This window comes from Oryctolagus cuniculus, chromosome 3, assembly GCF_051225735.1.
Source record: "Oryctolagus cuniculus isolate XC-2025 breed Fujian yellow rabbit chromosome 3, ASM5122573v1, whole genome shotgun sequence".
NCBI classification, from domain to species: Eukaryota; Metazoa; Chordata; class Mammalia; order Lagomorpha; family Leporidae; genus Oryctolagus; species Oryctolagus cuniculus.
In genome coordinates this window covers 119,747,918-119,765,678 of record NC_142869.1, presented here as the reverse complement: position 1 = coordinate 119,765,678, position 17,761 = coordinate 119,747,918, and the positions used below count along the sequence as shown (strand labels likewise).

Here is a 17,761-nt window from a genome sequence, read left to right as displayed (position 1 = left end):
CAGAAGTTCTGAGTTTAATATAATTTTATTGGTCTAATTATACTTCTGTGGCCTGCACTTGGGGTCTTAACCAAGAAATCATCTCTTATCCCAATGTCTTGAAGTGTTTCCCTTACATTTTCCTCTAGCAATTTCAGAGTCTTACATCTTATGTTTAGGCTTTGATCCATCTTGTACTGATGTTTGTGTGCATTGAGAGGTAGTGTCTATTGTCAGTCTCCTAGGTATGTATGTTCCATTTTGCCAGCCCCTTCTATAGAAAATATTATCCTTTCTCCACCATATGTTCTTGGTGCCTTTGTGAAAAAAATCAGATGAACGCATGTATGTGGGATTAATTTCTGAGTTCCAATTTGTTATGATCCTTTGTATTTCCATGGCATTGGTGGTAATGTATCATTTTTCATCTCTAATTTTATTTATTTAAGTTTTTGGTCTTTTTTTTTCTTAGCCTGGCTAAAGATTGATATATTTTATTTATCTTTTCAAAAAAACCTCAGCTTTTTATTTTGTTCATCTATTGTATTATTTTTTAGTTTCAATTTCATAAATATATGTAGATACTAAATATACTATACTTTACTAAATATTAAATCAAAACCACAATGAGATATTGCCTTATCCCTTTCAGAACGGCTATTATCAAAAAGACAGAAAGTAGCAAATTTTGTCAAGGAAGTGAAAAAAGGGGAGCATATATACACTCTAGGGACAATGAATTAGTATATGTGTGTGTGTGTGTGTGTGTATCAAAGTACATTTAAACCCGCATATTTAGACATGTTTTAACATATAGGCTACTTTACTTAGTATCCTTTAAAGTATACTAAGGGTTTTAAGTAAAAATTGGTAATACCTGGAAGAAAAGAGTTCTCCATTATAAAATTAACTGGTGCTCATTCAGAAAATATGAAAATCAGACTTTGAGCCTGTCAAAATAATGAACCATTGTTAAGATTTTGTTTCACTCCTTTCTTTCTCTTCTTTAAGTAAAAAAAATGTGAAGAGATTTATTGACTTATTTTAAAGTCAGACTTACATAAAGAGAGAGAGGGATATATATATATATATATATATATATAGAGAGAGAGAGAGAGAGAGAGAGAGAGAGAGAGAACCTGTCATCCATTGGTTGAACTCCCCAGATGGCTGCAACAGCCAGTCAGAAGCCAAGAACTTCTTTATTCCATCTTATTTCCAAATAATGATCCATTGTAAAGATATACCATCATCATATTTTCTATGATGCATGCATTGCTATAGAATTTCAAACATGTTTTATGAGGACATATGTCTTTATTTGCCTTAGGTGTACAGCTATGAGTGAAAATGCTGGGTGAAGTGATACCTCTCTTGTTACCTTTTTGAAAACCTCCCGAATGTTTTCTGAAGCAGTTGCATCATTTTACATTCTACCAGTAATGTCTGAGAGTTCTTATCTCCCCTCAGCCTTGCCAACTGATCATTACCTGTCATTTAAAAATTTCAGCAATTTAGGTGATGTGAAAGAGTTTCTCAGTGTGGTTTGGATTTGCATTTCACTAATGACTGATGATGTTGAGCATCTTTTCAAGTGCCTTCTGGTTACTTGTCTTCATGTACCCGTGAAGAAGAAATATCTTCACAAATCCTATCCTATTTTTAAATTGAGTTTTCTTTTTTAAAAAAGATTTGTTTATTTATTTGCAAGACAGAACTACAGAGAAGCAGAAGCAGAGAAAAAGAGAAATCATGCATCTACTAATTCACTCTCCAGATTGCCAGAGCTGTGTGGATCCAAAGCCAGGATCCAAGAGGTTCTTCCATGTCTCCCATGGGCAGGGGCCTAAGTATTTGGGGAATCTACTGCTTTCCAAGGCCGTAGCAGAGAGTTGGGTCAGAGGTGGAGCAGTCAGGACTTGAACTGGTTCCCATATAGGATGCTGGCACTATAGGTGATGACTTTACTCGCTACACCACAGCACTGCATTCACCTCTTTTAAAAATAAAGATTCATTTGTTATTTATTTGAAAAGCAGAGAGAGAGAGAGGGAGAGAGAAGAAAAGAGAGAGCAAGAGCAAGAGTGAGAGAGTGAGATTTATTTTCCATCTTTCAATCCATTCCCCAAATGCCCAAAACAGAAAGAGTTTTGCCAGGCCACAGCCAGGAGGCAGGAACTCCATCTGAGTCTCTCACATGAGCCATCATCTGCTGTTCCCTGAGGCACATCAGCTGGAAGCTGGATTAGAAGTGGAGCAGCCAGGACTTGAATTGGCACTCTGATATGGGATCCCAGTGACACAGACATCAACTTAACCTGCTGTGCCACAATACTGGCCCCTGGGTTGTCTTTTTTAATATTGGATTGTCAGAGTTTTTAATTTATTTTGTATTACAGCCTCTTGTCAGACATACAATCTGCAAATAGTTTCTCCCCTTCTGTGCGATGTTTTTCATTCTCTTAGTGGTATCATTTAGACCATGGACATTTTAAATTTTGATTAATCCAATTTCTCTGAGTTTTCTTTAGATGTTTATGGTTTTCTTATCCAAGGTCATAGAGGTTTACTTATACAGTTTTTTATTTATTTATTTTTGACAGGCAGAGTGGACAGTGAGAGAGAGAGAGACAGAGAGAAAGGTCTTCCTTTGCCGTTGGTTCACCCTCCAATGGCCTCCGCGGCCGGCGTGCTGCAGCTGGCACACCATGCTGATCCAACGCCAGGAGCCAGGTGCTTCTCCTGGTCTCCCATGGGGTTCAGGGCCCAAGCACTTGGGCCATCCTCCACTGCACTCCCAGGCCACAGCAGAGAGCTGGACTGGAAGAGGGGCAGCCGGGACAGAATCCGGCACCCCGACTGGGACTAGAACCCGGTGTGCCAGCGCCGCAAGGCGGAGGATTAGCCTAATGAGCTGCAGCACCGGCCTGCTTATACAGTTTCTTAAAATATTTCAGTCTTACCTCTTGAGTTTATGTCTTTGGACCACTTGAGTTAACTTTGTGTATGATATGAAAGAAGCGGAACAAATTCATTCTTTGCATGGAGATATCCAGTTAGCACTGAACAAATTGTTGAAAACTTGCTTACTACTGAACTATATAAAGGCCCTGGCACAAAATCAATTGTAAGGGTTTATTTCTGGATTCCAAATTCTAGACTATATGTGTAGCACTATACCAGTATCTCATTGTTTTATTAATATAGATTTGTAGTAAATTTTATATTAGAAAATGTGAACCATCTTAACTTTCTTCCTTCTCAAATTGTTTTGTATAGTCCATAAAAACTTCAAATTCAGCTGTCCGATTTCTGGAAAGAGTGCCAGTGTAGATTTTGATATAGATTGCCTTGAATCTGTTGATCAACATGGACAGTACTGCCACTTTGGCCATTTCAAACCCCCAGATCCATGAACATAGTAGGTCTTCTTATTTATTTAGATCTTTTTAGTTTATTTCCATTGTATTTTGTAGTTTTCAGAGTACAGTCATACATTTTGAGGTAATATTTATTCCTAGATATGTTTTAATAATATTGCAGATATAATTTTTTAATTTAATGTTTGAGTTGTTCACTGACAGTATATGGAAATATACTTGTTTTATGTGGTGATTTTCTATCCTACAACTTTGTTGAATTCATTTTTTGGTTACAATATCATGTTTTCTTTGATAGAGTTTTTAAAATTTTCTGTATTCAGGATCATGTATTTACAAATAGACATAGTTTTCCTTTTTGCTGTCTAATCAGCTACTCACGTGTTTTTGTTGTTTGTATAATTTGTATGGTGACTCACATGGATTTATTTTCACATCTCAAGCCAACCTTTCATTCCAGGAAACACCTCCAATGGTCATGGTTCATGAGAACTTTATATGTTGTTGATTTTTTTTACCAGTATTTTGAAATTTTTGTGTCCATGTTTATAAGATGTATTGGACTTTAGTTTTTGTTCCTTGTGATTTATTTGTTTTTATTACCAGTGTCAAATAAGCTTCATAGAATGATTTGGGGATTGTTATCTCTTCTCCAGTTTTGTTGAAGAACTTGTGAGAAATTAGGTAAATTTTGATTTAAACACTTGGTTGACACCAGTGAAGCCATCTGGGAGTGAGCTTTTCTTAATGAAAAATTTAAAAATTAGCAGACACTAGTCTTGTTTGTGTGATCCCTTTGACTCTTAGACCTATCAGTGTGATCAATTGTGAACTGAAATCGATCACTTGGACTAGTGAGATGGCATTGGTACATGCAACCTTGATGGGATTGTATTGGAATCCCCTGGCACATTTCTAACTCCACCATTTGGGGCAAGTCCGACTGAGCATGTCCCAAATTGTACATCTCCTCCCTCTCTTATTCCCCCTCTTATATTTAATTGAATTATTAGTTCAATTTATATGTGCTGTAAGTATTTTAGACTTCTCTATTTGAGTTAGTATGAGATGTTGTCTCTTTCTAGGAATCTAGGCTATCTAATTTCATCTGGGCTATCTAATTTTTGCATGCATTTATTTTTTTGTATTCTTTCATAATCACTTTTGTTTAGGTTAGTTTGGTAATGATGCTTCCTCTTTCATTCTTTATTTTAGTAATTTGAGCATTCTCTCTTTTGTTCTTGGTTAGTCTACCTAAATATTTTTTTCTATTTTGTAGGTTTTCTCTTTATTTATTGTTTTATTTCATTTTTGTTGTACCCATAATTGTAAATATTTATGACACACAATGTGATATTTTATTCATGTTTACATTGTGTAATTATCAAATTAGAGTAGCAAAAATATCATATCAAACAGTTATCAATCGTTTGGGATGAGACCAAAATTCACTCTTCAAGCTACTCCAAAACATATATTATTGTTAACTGTTTCACCATAATATGCAAAAAAATCCCACTAGAATTCTTATCTCTTATCTAGCTGTTACTTTTTACCCATTGCCTAAACTGTTGTTTTTTTCCAATTTCCTGTCCTGTCCCCTAGTTCTAGTGGCTATTATTCTACTCTCAACTTCTGTAGGATCAACTTTTTTTTTTTTTTAAAGATTTTATTTTTTTGACAGGTAGAGTTACAGACAGTACAAGGGTGAGAGAGAGAGAGGTCTTCCTTCCATTGGTTTACTCCCCAGATGGCCACAACAGTTGGAGATGTACCAATCCAAAGCCAGGAGCAAGGAGCTTCTTCCTGGTCTTCCATGTGGGTTCAGGGTCCCAAGCACTTGGGCCATCTTCTACTGCTTTCCCAGGCCACAGCAGAGAGCTGAATTGGAAGAGGGGCAGCCGGGACTAGAACCAGCTCCCATATGGGATGCCAGTGTCGCAAGTAGAGGATTAACCTACTGCGCCATGGAGCTGGTCCCAGGATCAACTTTTTAAGATTCTGCATGAATGGGATGTCACAGTATTTGTCTTTCTGTCCCTGATCGATTTCACCTAACATAATGTCCTCTAGGCCCATCCATCTTGTCAGAAATTACAAAATTTCAACCTTTTCATGGCTGAATAGTATGTGTGTGTGTGTGTGTGTGTGTGTGTGTGTGTGTTTATAACATTGTCTGTACCCTTTAATTAATTGACTGACTCAGATTGATTCTATTCATTCTTAGCTACTGTGAATAATGCTACAATAATCGTGTGAACAGCATTACAACAGCAGCTATATCTTTGGCAGGTTTATTTCATTTCCTTTGAATATATACCTAGCTGTGAGATCTGTACGTTGTAGAGTAGCTCTATTTTCAAAAATTTAAAAGGATGTTAATCAGTTTTATTCTAAGAATTTTGACAGATACTGTGAAATGCACACAGTTCTTCAAAAACAAATTTAGAAAACTAAAATGGAAATTAAAAAATGAATAGCCTCATGTATATTTAAATTTATATTTTAAAATTATATTTAAGGTATACAAATTTCATGTATTTCATATATACAGATTCAGGAACATAGTGATACTTTCTACTCTACCCTCACTCCTGCCCATACTCCTACTCTTCTTCCTCCTCCCTCTCCTAACCTATTCTTATTTTTTAAAAAGATCTTCTTTCCCTAGAGATAACTACATGTCTAAATACTGTCATTGGTGAATTCTAGCAAATGTCTATAGAAGAAATAATATCACAATAATATGTTAATTCAGCTAGTAAAGAGTCAACTTAAGAAACTGGTTGTGGGGTGGGGTGGGAAGATAAGCAGAAGGAAGAGAATAATACTGTATTGGAAATGAATGAGATAAAGAATAGAAAAACAAAGTAGAAAATAAGGAGAAGGTATTGAGTCCAGATCTTAGAACCAGGTCCATCATGGTGAAATCCAGTGCCAGGAAGGACCTCGCATTCAGCCTATGAAACTGAATTAGACAAGTAGGAAGAGGGACTGTTGCCACCATCATTTCCCCAGCTCAGGCAGCACAGAACAGAGAGTGAGATAAGAAAGGGAGTACATGAGTAGTTGCTGCAGAGTGAGGAGATATGTGATGGTCTTATAAAGAGGACTAAGCACACAACATCTGCTGTACTCTCTTTTAAGATCCACCTGAGCCAAGAGGTACTTTTCTTGGCAGGAAAAGAGTAAGCAGATGTCAATCTCCATGTATACCACAAACGCCTGAGTGATTTACATCTGGAAAGCCTTAAGGCCCAGACAGACCCTGAACCCAGTTTGGGGAACTGCTGGGATACCACACCACTGAACTGCCCTGGAATAACAGCCCAGTCCATGATGCGCCTGTTCCCACCCAGGTCCTGGCTGCAAAGGGCCATCTTTAGACTTCACTCGTATGGGTGCTGTGAAGTAGCTGCCCACCTGGAGCCCCATAACAAGTCAGGAGACATCACTCTTCCTCACACTTGGTCATTTTGGTGTGTTGATTAGTTTTCCACATTTTTTCCTTTATTAATCTCTGATTCAATTTTATTGTCATAGAACATATTTTGATTTTTAAGTCTTTTTACTGAAGCTTGTTTCATAGCCAAACATACTGTCTATCTTGGAGAAAGTTACATGCACACTAGAGAAGACTGTGTTACCGTAAGTCGACACTTTCATAGATGACTGTGAGTTCCAGATGCAGTTGGCTGAAGTGCTGTTAAAGCCTTCTATTTATTGATCTTATGTCTAGTTTTATCCATGAGGTAAAGTGTGGCTTTGAAATCTCCAACTACCATTCAGTTCCATAATTTTCTCTTTCAGGTAGTTCAGGACTTTCTTTTTATGTACATACATGTTTAAGATGTTTTTCCTAACATGTTGAACTCTGACATTACAAAATATCCCTGTTTCTGGTAACAATTTTGTCTTACTATTTTTTTTTCTGATATTGACATGTTCACTTCAGTAGTTATTTGTTTAATGTTTGTGTGGTGTATTCTTTCTTACCACTTCAAGCCTATTGTTCAGTCTCAAGTGTGTCAGTTACAAACATCATATACTTGGACTATGCTTTTCTTTTTCTTTTTTATTTTTATTTATTTATTTATTTTATCTTTATTTTTAATGGAGCAGCCAGGTCTTGAACTGGTACCCATATGGGATGCTGGCTCTTCAGGCCAGGGCATTAACTTGCTACGCCACTATGCCTCTTGGATGCAGAGTTTAATCCATTTACATTTATTATTTTATTGGAAAGGTGAAATTTACACTTGAAATTTTGTTATTTTTGTGTTTTAGGTGTTTTTTGTCTCATTATGACTTTATTTACTTACTTTTGTGATTTATAGATATTTTCTAACATGCCACTTATTTTTTCTGTTTATTATGTTTTATACTTTTTCTTCATGTTGCCGTAAGAACTACAAAGTAATAGTTTGTCTTAAAACAATCTGAGTTAGTACCAACTTAATCATGTAAACATTTCTTTAATAAAGTTTCATCTCCTCCCCCCTCACTTGTGCCAGTGTTTTCATGCAAATTACATGTATATGCATTATAATTCTATCATCACAATTTTAAAATTGTTGCTTTATGCATTTTTTAAAAAATTAGACAAAAGTAGAAAAATGGTATATACAAAAATACATTTACAGTGTTTTCATATTTATCTAGGTGATTTGTTTCCTTATGAGTATTTGAGTCACTGTGTCATGGTATTTTTCTACTTCAGCTTGAAGCTCTCCTTTAAGTATTTCTTGTAAGACAGGTCATTTATTACCAACTTTCCTCAGGTTTCATTCATCTGAGAATGTCTTGCTATTTTTTTCATTTTAAAATATTTTTAAAAGATGTATTTATTTGAAAGAGAGAGAGAGTGGGAAAGGGACAGGGAGAAAGAGTCTTCTGTTGGTTCACTCCGCAAATGGCCATAATAGCCAGAGCTTAAGGGATCTAGGAACTCCATCTGGCTCTCCCTCATGGATGACAGGAACTCAAGTACTTGAGCCATCATCTGCTGCTTCCCAGTTACATTAGAGGAGAGCTGGATCAGAAGCAAAGTAGATAGGACTTGAACCTAAACTCCGATATGAGGTGCCGGCATCCCAAGCGGTGGCTCACCCCTCTTTAACTCTTTAAACATAGTTCAGTTGTTTGAATATATTTGTAGTAGGTGTTTTAGTTTTACTTTAAGAAAACAACAAGAGTTTTAAAGTCTTATTTTACTAATTCTAGTGTCTGGGATTCCCAGATCAGTTGATATTGACTGCTTTTTAAAGCATCCATGGATTGTACTGTCCCGTTTCTTTTCATAATAGCTTTTTGGGCATTTTCTAGCTACTGTGGCCAGTTGGAGAGTGAACCAGAGGATGTAAGATATCTCTCTCCCACTCCCCTCCACTATTCAATTAAGCAAATCTTAGAAAAAGATAGACAGTTGCATGGAATAAGACTTTGTTGGACATTCCAAACCTGTTCTTCATCATTAGTGAATTCTAGGTTCCTGTTTCCTACAGTTACTGTAGTGGTGAGATCATTAGTTTTCAAAACTCTGGGACCAGAGGTAGAGATGTGCAAATACAGTTAAGTAAAGTTGCACAAAGCCAACTGTTTTTTTCCCCATAGTCTCATTTTTTTCTTGCATTAACTCTGTTCACAATGTTTCAAAGCTTTGGTTCTTTTTTAAAGACCTATTTATTTATTCGAAAGGCAGAATTACACAGAGGGGGGGAGAGAGAGAGAGAGAGAGAGGGAGAGAGACAAAGAGAGGTCTTCCATCTGCTGGTTCACTCCCCATCTGGTTGCATGGGTTGGAGTTGGGCTGATCCAAAGTCAGGAGCCAGAAGCGAGGAGCTTCTTCCTGGTCTCCCACATGGGTTCAGGGGCCCAGGGACTTGGGCCATCCTCCATTGCTTTTTCCTGGCACATGAGCAGGGAGCTGGATTGGAAGTGGAACAGCCAAGACTTGAACTGGCACTCATATAGGATGCTGACGTCACAGGCTGTAGCTTTATTCACTATGCCGCCACAGCCCTGGCTCCAGAAACTTTGGTTCTCAGCCAGAATTTTCACCTTCGTAATTTCTTTCCAGAGCTGTTCCTGCACTCCGAATCTACGTTCTGAACTCACGTTCTTTCTATTCCTTTATGTACCACATGTCCCCAAAGCTTCATCTCATCACAGCATGAGCGCAGACTCAAGATCCAGCATGCAGCTACCTGATCAGGTCCATGCTCAGATGAAGCCCCTACATGTCCTTGGATTCTGTTCTCAGTCAGAATATCTGTGAACTAAAGAGATCATTCCCACAGACCCAACACCTGGCAGTGGAAAAAATCTTACTGGAGTTTATCCTACCAGACATAAACCACCACTGTAAGCCTATTGCAGTAACCCTGTCTTTACCTCATGGTCCCTTTCATTCTCCTGCAGGATAGTGCCTGTGCAGCTACCAGAGGCCCCACTATTTAATGAAGAATTTTGCCAGAGAATATCCGTACAATCCTCAGATGGCCTTTTGCTAGCCTGAGGGGCTTTATGAAAGCACTACTTTAAATATCTTTGAGGTCTTAAAAAAAGATTTGCCTTGTTCCAACTTGGAATTGATATTTGGTCTAAGGCCTTTCTACTCTGAAAATTGTTTTCAGGAGATGCTGAAAATAAACAATCTATTTTCAAATCCAGCAAGTCTTACCTCATTTGAATTTAACAGTTTAATTTCCACCTCATTTCTATGCTAGGCATTTTATCATAGGCAGTGAATAGAAGTCAGGTACAGCTTCTAGCTTCCTGTGTAGAGATTTCAATTGTTAAATCCTTGAGTTTTTGAGTAGACTTGCTATTGTGTAAATTTTTGCAATCAACTTTTTTGTTTAAATTTCTGTTCCTATATAATAATTTTTCTTTTTTTAAAATTTTACTTATTTATTTGAGAAGCAGAGTTACAAACAAAGAGAGGGAGAGACAGACAGCGAGAGAGAGAGAGAAAGAGAGAGAGGTCTTCCATCTGCTGGTTCACTCCCCAAATGACTGCAATGGCCAGAGATAAGCTGATCCAAAGCTTCTCCTAGGTCTCCCACATGGATGCAGGGGCCCAAGCACTTGAACCATCTTTAACTGCTTTCCCAGGACATTAGCAGGAAGCTGGATTGGAAGCAGAGCATCCAGGACTTGAACCTGCACCCATATGTTATGCTGGTGTTGCAGAGGGAGACTTAACCTACTACACCACCACATTGGCTCCAGCTCTTTTTTTTAAGGATTTATTTTATTTATTTGAAAGAATTACAGAGTAAGGTGGGACCAGAGAGAGAGAGAGAGAGAGAGAGTGCTTCCATCCGCTGGTTCACTCCCCAAATGACCGCAACAGCCAGAGCTGAGCTGATCCGAAGCCCAGAGCCAGGAGCTTCCTCTGGGTCTCCCACGTGGGCACAGCGGGGCAAGGACTTGGGCCATCTTCTACTGCTTTCCCAGGCCATAGCAGAGAGCTGGATTGGAAGTGGAGCAGTGAGGACTTGAACTGGCACCCATATGGGATGCTGGTGCTGCAGGCTGCGGCTTGAACTTGCTATGTCACAGTGCTGGCCCCAGCCCCAGTTCTATTCTTGGGACATCTTCCACTGCTTTCCCAAACACATTAGCAGGGAGCTGGATCAGAAGTGTAGCTGCAGGGACTCGAACTGGCACCCATATGGAATGCTGGCATTGCAGAAAGCAGCTTAACCCACTGGGCCACAACACCTGCCACAGGGTTCCATTTCTTTTGGCCTCAAATGGTACTTCCTTTATATTGCTTTGTGACTCCTTAGGTATACATCAAAAGTCTTCTCAATATCCTTTTAGCTTCTATGCAATACACAGTTTCCAAGTCAATAGCAAGGGTCTTTTTCTATGATTTATTTATTTATTTGGAAGGCAGAGTTACAGAGCGAGAGGGAGAGACACACAGAGAGAAGAGAGAGAGAAAGGAGAGAGGGAGCAAGAGCGAGAGCAAGAGAGAGTTCTTCCATCTGTTGGTTCATTCCCCAAATGGCCACAACAGCCAGAAATGAGCAGGCCAAAGCCAGGAGCCAAGAGCTGCATGCAGGTCTCCCACATGGGTGCAAGAACCCAAGCACTTGGACCATCTTCTGCTTTTTTCCCAGGTGCATTAGCATGGAGCTGGATGGGAAGTGTGCCCATATGGGATGCCAGTGTTGCAGACAGTGGCTTTACCTGTTGTGTCACAATGCCAGTCCCACCATGTGTCTTTTAAAAAAAATTCATATCTCACTTTTAGTTAACAGAATATGTATCAGTTATGTAACTCACCCTAAAGCCCAGTAGCTTAATAAAGCAGTTATTTATGAATGCAACTTAGGGAAGATTTCCCAGGGGCAGCTTTGTCTTGCTTGTTTCACCTGGGATAGCTCAACTGGGACTAGAGCGTCCATTTTGAAAGTAGTTCACTCGTAGGCTTGGAGAGTGCATGGGTGTGGGGAGCAGCTCGGACTAGACTAAGTTACTGGAATTAAGACTTATTCTATGCATCTGCTCTCCCACAATATGGCGCTGGGAGAGAAGAAAACAGCTTTTACACAGCTGCCTCCAGTTCAACCAATAAACTGTAGGACTTGCTCCTGATTGGAGAGCAGCGTACTCGGCGTGTGGGCAGCCGAGTTAGGATTGGCAGAGGAGGACTATAAAGGAGGAGAGAGACGGCATGCACCAGGAACATCTAAGGGGAACATCTGAAGAAACACCTGTGCAGCCCCCAGAGAGCCGGCCGGCGGTGTGCCGCTCCCCTGCGGAAGTGGGGAAAGCGGCCAGGGGGAACCGCCCTTCCACGGAGGTGGAAGGGATAGTAGCCAACCCGGGAAGAATCAGCAGCAAACCCGGGGAGGGCCGAGCAGACGAAAGAACAGCGCAGGGTCCTGTGTCGTTCCTCCACGAAGAGGGGGAGCGACATAATGGTGCCGTGACTCGGATATGAAGCCTAGGCAGGGCTTAGTGTCGTTCCTCCACGAAGAGGGGGAGCGACACATGGGGACAGTCAGTTCCTGGCTGTGTGCTCTCTGTGGGATGGCTGAGCAGTCTCACAGTATGGTGGCTGGGTTCCAAGAGTCAGCATCCTGAAAGACAGGAAGGAAGACAGCCAGAATTATTTCTCCTGCTTTTTATTAATCAGTCAGGAAGTCCAGACTCAAGGGGAGGAGAAGAGGGTCAAAGTGCTTTGGATTCATCTTTTTAAAAGGTTTTAGTTTATTTACTTGAAAGGCTGAGTAAGGTGGAAAGACAGAGAGAGAAAGAGATTTTCTATATACTGATTCTCTCCCCTAAATGATTGCAAAGGCTGCAGCTGGGCCTGGCCAAATCCAGGAGGCAGGAATTCTATCTGGGTCTCTCATGTGGGTAGCAATGGCCTGAGGACTTGGGCTATCTTTTGCTACCTTGCCAGGCTCATAAGCAGGGAGCTAGATTGGAAGTGCAGCAACCAGGACTCAAACCAGCACTCCTATATGGGATGCTGGTGACATAACCCACTGCATCACAACGCCAGCCTCTGAAGTCATGTTTTGAACAAAGATCACATTCATGAGATTTTAATGAGAAAACGTCATACAAATGAAATAATCAGTTATGGGAAGAACCATGTATAGGCAAAGTCTCTCTTCCTTGAGGAAAATTCAGAAACAAATCTGGAGAGGACTTGACTGGGCAAAGGAGGGGGTCAGCAAATAGTGACTGTAGGCATAAATCAGGGGCATCAGTGTTCTTGAAACAGCTCATGCTTTACGATCGCTGGCAAGCTACTGTGTCTCTTGATAGTCAGTTATGGTTGATCTAAGTAGTCCAGGTACTCAGATCAGGGATCTGATTAAAACCCACCAATTCTATTGAAAATAGCTGAGATTTTTGAATACAAAATGTCTGAGAATTAGGAGATTATTTCTCTCACATGGACATTTGGAAAATACTCTTTGAGGCAGTTTCCACATTTGAAAAGATATAAACAGAGAGAGAGAGAGAGAGAGAGAGAGAGAGAGAGAAATAGATCTTCAATCTACTGGTTCACTCCCCAAATGGATGCAATGGCCAGGGCTGGGCCAAGTAAAAGCCAGCAGCCTGGAATGTCATCTAGGTCTCCCATGTAGGTGATAGGGGCCCAAGTACTTGGGCCACCTTCATCTGTTTTCCCAGGTGCATTAGCGGGGAGCTGAATTGGAAATGGAGCAGCTGGGACTCAAATTGACGCTCCAATATGGGATGCAGCATCCATAGGTGGTGGCTTAAACTGTTGTGCCACAACACCAGCACCATCTTGGCAATTTTTTTTAAAGTTTCCTTCAATAAAGATACCAAAAATCCCAGGCAGAGAGTCTCAGGATTTGACTTTTCTTTTCTTTTTCTATGAGACAGAAACTGGTCTTGGATTGAAGAGCTCTCTGGGTCAGAGAAAGAGGCTGCATCCCGCCATCCGTTGGCCCTCCTATCAGACCCTTCTAGCTTGCATCCAGAAACATTGCCCCAGGGACGCACTAAACGTCAGACTCTCTTACCCCTCCCACTGCAGGCTCTGCAGGAAATTTGCAGCACAGCACGTGGGGATTTAGTTACAGTCCTGTCACTGCTGTGAGTGGAAATGGCACAGCTAAATCTTCAGGCTCCACTTTGAAACCAGCTCCCCTGGTGTTAGGAGAACACTCCTTCCCATTACCTCTCAAACAGCACGGTGGAATGTCAAAGAGAATATGACACTCCAGGAAGGGGCCTGTGCCTCTTCAAAACCAAGTCATGAGTTTCTTTGGCCTCGTCGTTAACTGTTGGAGCTGATTTAATAAGTCTAAGTTGATTATTTATAAGCACACAGGGGAACAAAGAGAGGCGCCGTTGTAATGGATGACATCACTTATGAGAGGAAACACTGCCTCTCACCCCCTTCTCCTTCCCAACTGAGAGGAGGACGATGCTTCTCCCTGGGAAGCATCTTCCTGTGTGGGTGCTTTCCTCGGGGACAAGGATAACAAAGTTTGTTCAAAAGCACCTTGAGTGCTTCATGCTTCCTAACAACTCACGGGAGGAGAGAGTCCCGCATGGGGTGATGAGTGTGTACCAATCAAAGGGCAGGGCGACAAGAATGGCACAGCCACGCTTTTGGGCACATCCTTAAAAATGTCTCTTTTCCAAGAAAAGGCTAATGGCATCATTTCTTTGGCTACAGAGTCAGAATTATTCCTCAGGAAGCCTACACTGTGAATGTCAGCCTCCTGATGTATGTTCCTGCGTGGCAATAACTCTGCTCTCTTGTCAAGCGCGAGGAGAGAAGGGACTTTTTCATATACCCAGACTGCAGCTTCATGGGGCCTCTTCTCCCTGGAAGCCTCATACAGCACCGCCCTGTAGCACAGTGTCTCTTGAAATGAGGTGCTCTGCAGATTTCTATGCGGCAAGAACAGCGACGCCAAAAGCAGCATATGTGTCGAAGAACCCGACAGAATGAAAAGCTATTTGCACCTTGCAGTGCTGCCTGACAAGCTGTAGAGGTCGTGATCCATGGACCCTCGTCCCTCAGCATCAGGCCCAAGCTCCTGGGGGGCTGGATGACTCCACTCCCTCTACCCTCAGTCAGCAACTGCTCTCCGAGAGCCTGGGATGGGCACCCAAGGTGAATAAATCAGAGTCCTCCAGACACTGGCATTGAAAACGCCCAGGCTGATGGAGTAGGTTCTGTGCCAGTGGAGGGAAGGGAGGAGATGACTGTGTCAAGAACAGCTGAGACAGAACTGAAGTTGTATGTCAATGCTGGCAGGTGCCACCTGAGGAATTGGAGCCTGACATCTTTCCCCTGAAATTTTGATGATGACACAGATACATCTAGAAGTCTCCTCTTAGAGCTTTTACATTATTAAGGTTCGAGAGATGATTGAAGAGGAGGCATATTTGATGCCAGCCAAGATTATGGCATTTTCTGTTTATTCTGGGCTCTCTCTCAGTAGGCTCACATTTATTACACTTCAAGGGGCTCTTTGGAGTTTAGGAGAGAGACCGAACATTGTTCTTCTGGTTGCTTCCCCTTGAACTGCATCTGCACTCCCACCTGGCAAGATGGAGTAGTGAGACCAGGGGCCATACCCATCCTTCACTTCTCTGTAGAAGTGGAATCTATCCTCGGTTCTCTTTGGAGTTGATCTGGCTCAAGACATCCTCAGATGCCAGATCAGTCATTATCCCCAGGACATCATTAGGGAAGCCAGCTACAGCACGGCTGTATATCAATATGTTGTGCCTCACTTACAACCCAAAATTACTTGAGATGCTCTGGAATGATGCATTTAAGATGAAAGTCATACATTTCAGAGGCGCCAGACCAGATGAAGGAATAATTACCATTCCACCTGCCTGTCCATGGCATTCAGCAATGAGCACCAGACAGGTGGGATGATGGCAGTCTGTCACAAAGTAGAGAGAGGAAGAGCCAAAATGTTGAAAAATTCAGTTTATTCCTGGATTCTTCTGTTTCCTGCTAGTTTTTGCCTGACTCCATCCTTTAGTATAGAATAGCTTATGGATATGACTGAAATTGGTAAGATGTTCTTATTTGAGTACACTTTTTACTTTATAATGGTTTCAGGTTTTCAGAAAAGTTGCACAGTTACCATCTGTCAAACATGTAGCTTACTTTATTATTGGCATCTCACATTAATATTGCACATTTGCCACCATGAATGCACCCATGTTGTCATATTTTATTCATATTTCCTTATATTTTCCTGTGTCCTTTTTCTGTCCTAGAATGTCATACAGGATATAACATTTAGGTTTCTTGTGTCTGTAGGATCCTCACAGCTGTGGTCATGTCTCCTGTTTTTCTTCTTTTTGATGACGCTGACAGTATAGAGGAGCACTGGTAAGGTACTTTGCATAATGTCTTTCAGTTGGGATTTGTCTGATGTTTTCCATGATTATACTGAGTTATGGATTTCAGGGTGGAAAATCAAGTCACATCATATCAAGGGGAAAGCTGTCAACCTGATTATCATTGATGGTGCTCTTGAGCAGCTTGTTGAGGTGGTGTGTGTAAGTTTCTCCACTGTAAAGCTGTCGTTATTGCCTCCTTTTCTGTTATTGTTTGGAAGGAAGCCACTATTGATAGCTCGAGTGTGTAGTATCTGCATGAGTTATTTAGAGTTATTCCGAATGAGAGATTTGTCTATTGTCTCATATTTATACATTTGGTCATTCAACCATTTTTATATCACTATGAATTCTTGGCTACTTACTTTATACTTTGGGTCAGAATCCAAATTATCCTTTATTCATTTTGATCAAATTGTTCTAGCTTTGGCCATTAAGAGCTCTTGTAGTTTTCTCATGGGTCTCTTTGACATATCCCCGTTACTGTTCTTTTAAAATGTTGTATATATTTTGTTGATTGATTTTTGACAAGAGCACAAAACTCTTAAATGGGAAAAAATAATATTTTCCATAAATAGTGCAGGGAAAACTGATATCCTCTTTCAAAATAGATATCTTTGCCTCTTAACTTACACCATACAGAAAAGTAACTCAAAATGTATTAAAAATCCAAGCATAAGAGTTGAACTTGTAAAATGCTCAGAAGAAAACATATGAGAAAAGCTTTATAACACTGGGTTTCTCAGATGTGACAACAAAAGCACGGACAACAGAGGAAATTGATGACTAAGTTGTACTTTATTAAAATTAAAAATTTTTGTGCAACAAAAGACATCTGAAGAAGATGAAAGGATAGTACACAGAGTGGGGAAATATTTTAAAATCATATATTTAGTAAATAATATCTAGAATATACGTAAAGAATTCCTATAAATTAACAATAGCAGCAATAAATAACCCAATTCAAAATGGGTAAAGAACTTGAAAAGGTACTTCTTCAGTGAGTCTATCTATCTATTTATCTATCTATCTATCTACCTACCTACCTATAGCCAATAAACACATGGAAAGATGCTCAATATCATCAGCCATTGGGTAAATGCAAACCAAAACAACTATGAGATACAACTTCACACCTGTTAGGAGGATGGCTTTTTAAAAAGGAAGTAATAAATTTGGGAGAAGATATAGAGAAATTTGAACTCTGGTAAATTTCTGATAGGAATGGGAAATGATTCAGGCATTGTGGAAAACAAGCTGTTCCTCAAAAAGATCAACATCGAAACACCATAAGATCCAGCAATTCCATGGTGAAGTCCATACTGCAAATAATTGAAAGCATGGTCTCCACTAGATATGTGTATGCCTGTGTTCAAGGAACACTTTTCCCGATAGCCAAGAGACAGAAACAATTTAGGTGTCCACCGACAGTAGAATGCATACACAAAATCTAGTGCATATGTACAATAGGACATTATCCAACCTTAAAAAGAAATGGAATTCTGTTACATGCTATCACA

The 17,761-nt window shown here is 40.3% G+C and overlaps 1 long non-coding RNA gene across 6 annotated transcripts in view; it reads left to right on the top strand.

Moving 5' to 3' along the window:
- Positions 1–17,761, top strand: part of LOC127491631 (uncharacterized) — a 115,724-nt gene that overhangs the window by 14,461 nt on the left and 83,502 nt on the right. For all 6 annotated transcript variants that reach the window (XR_016231663.1, XR_016231662.1, XR_016231666.1 and 3 more), the window contains one exon: positions 16,162–16,233. This is a non-coding gene — a long non-coding RNA (uncharacterized LOC127491631). The remainder of the gene's footprint in view (positions 1–16,161; positions 16,234–17,761) is intronic.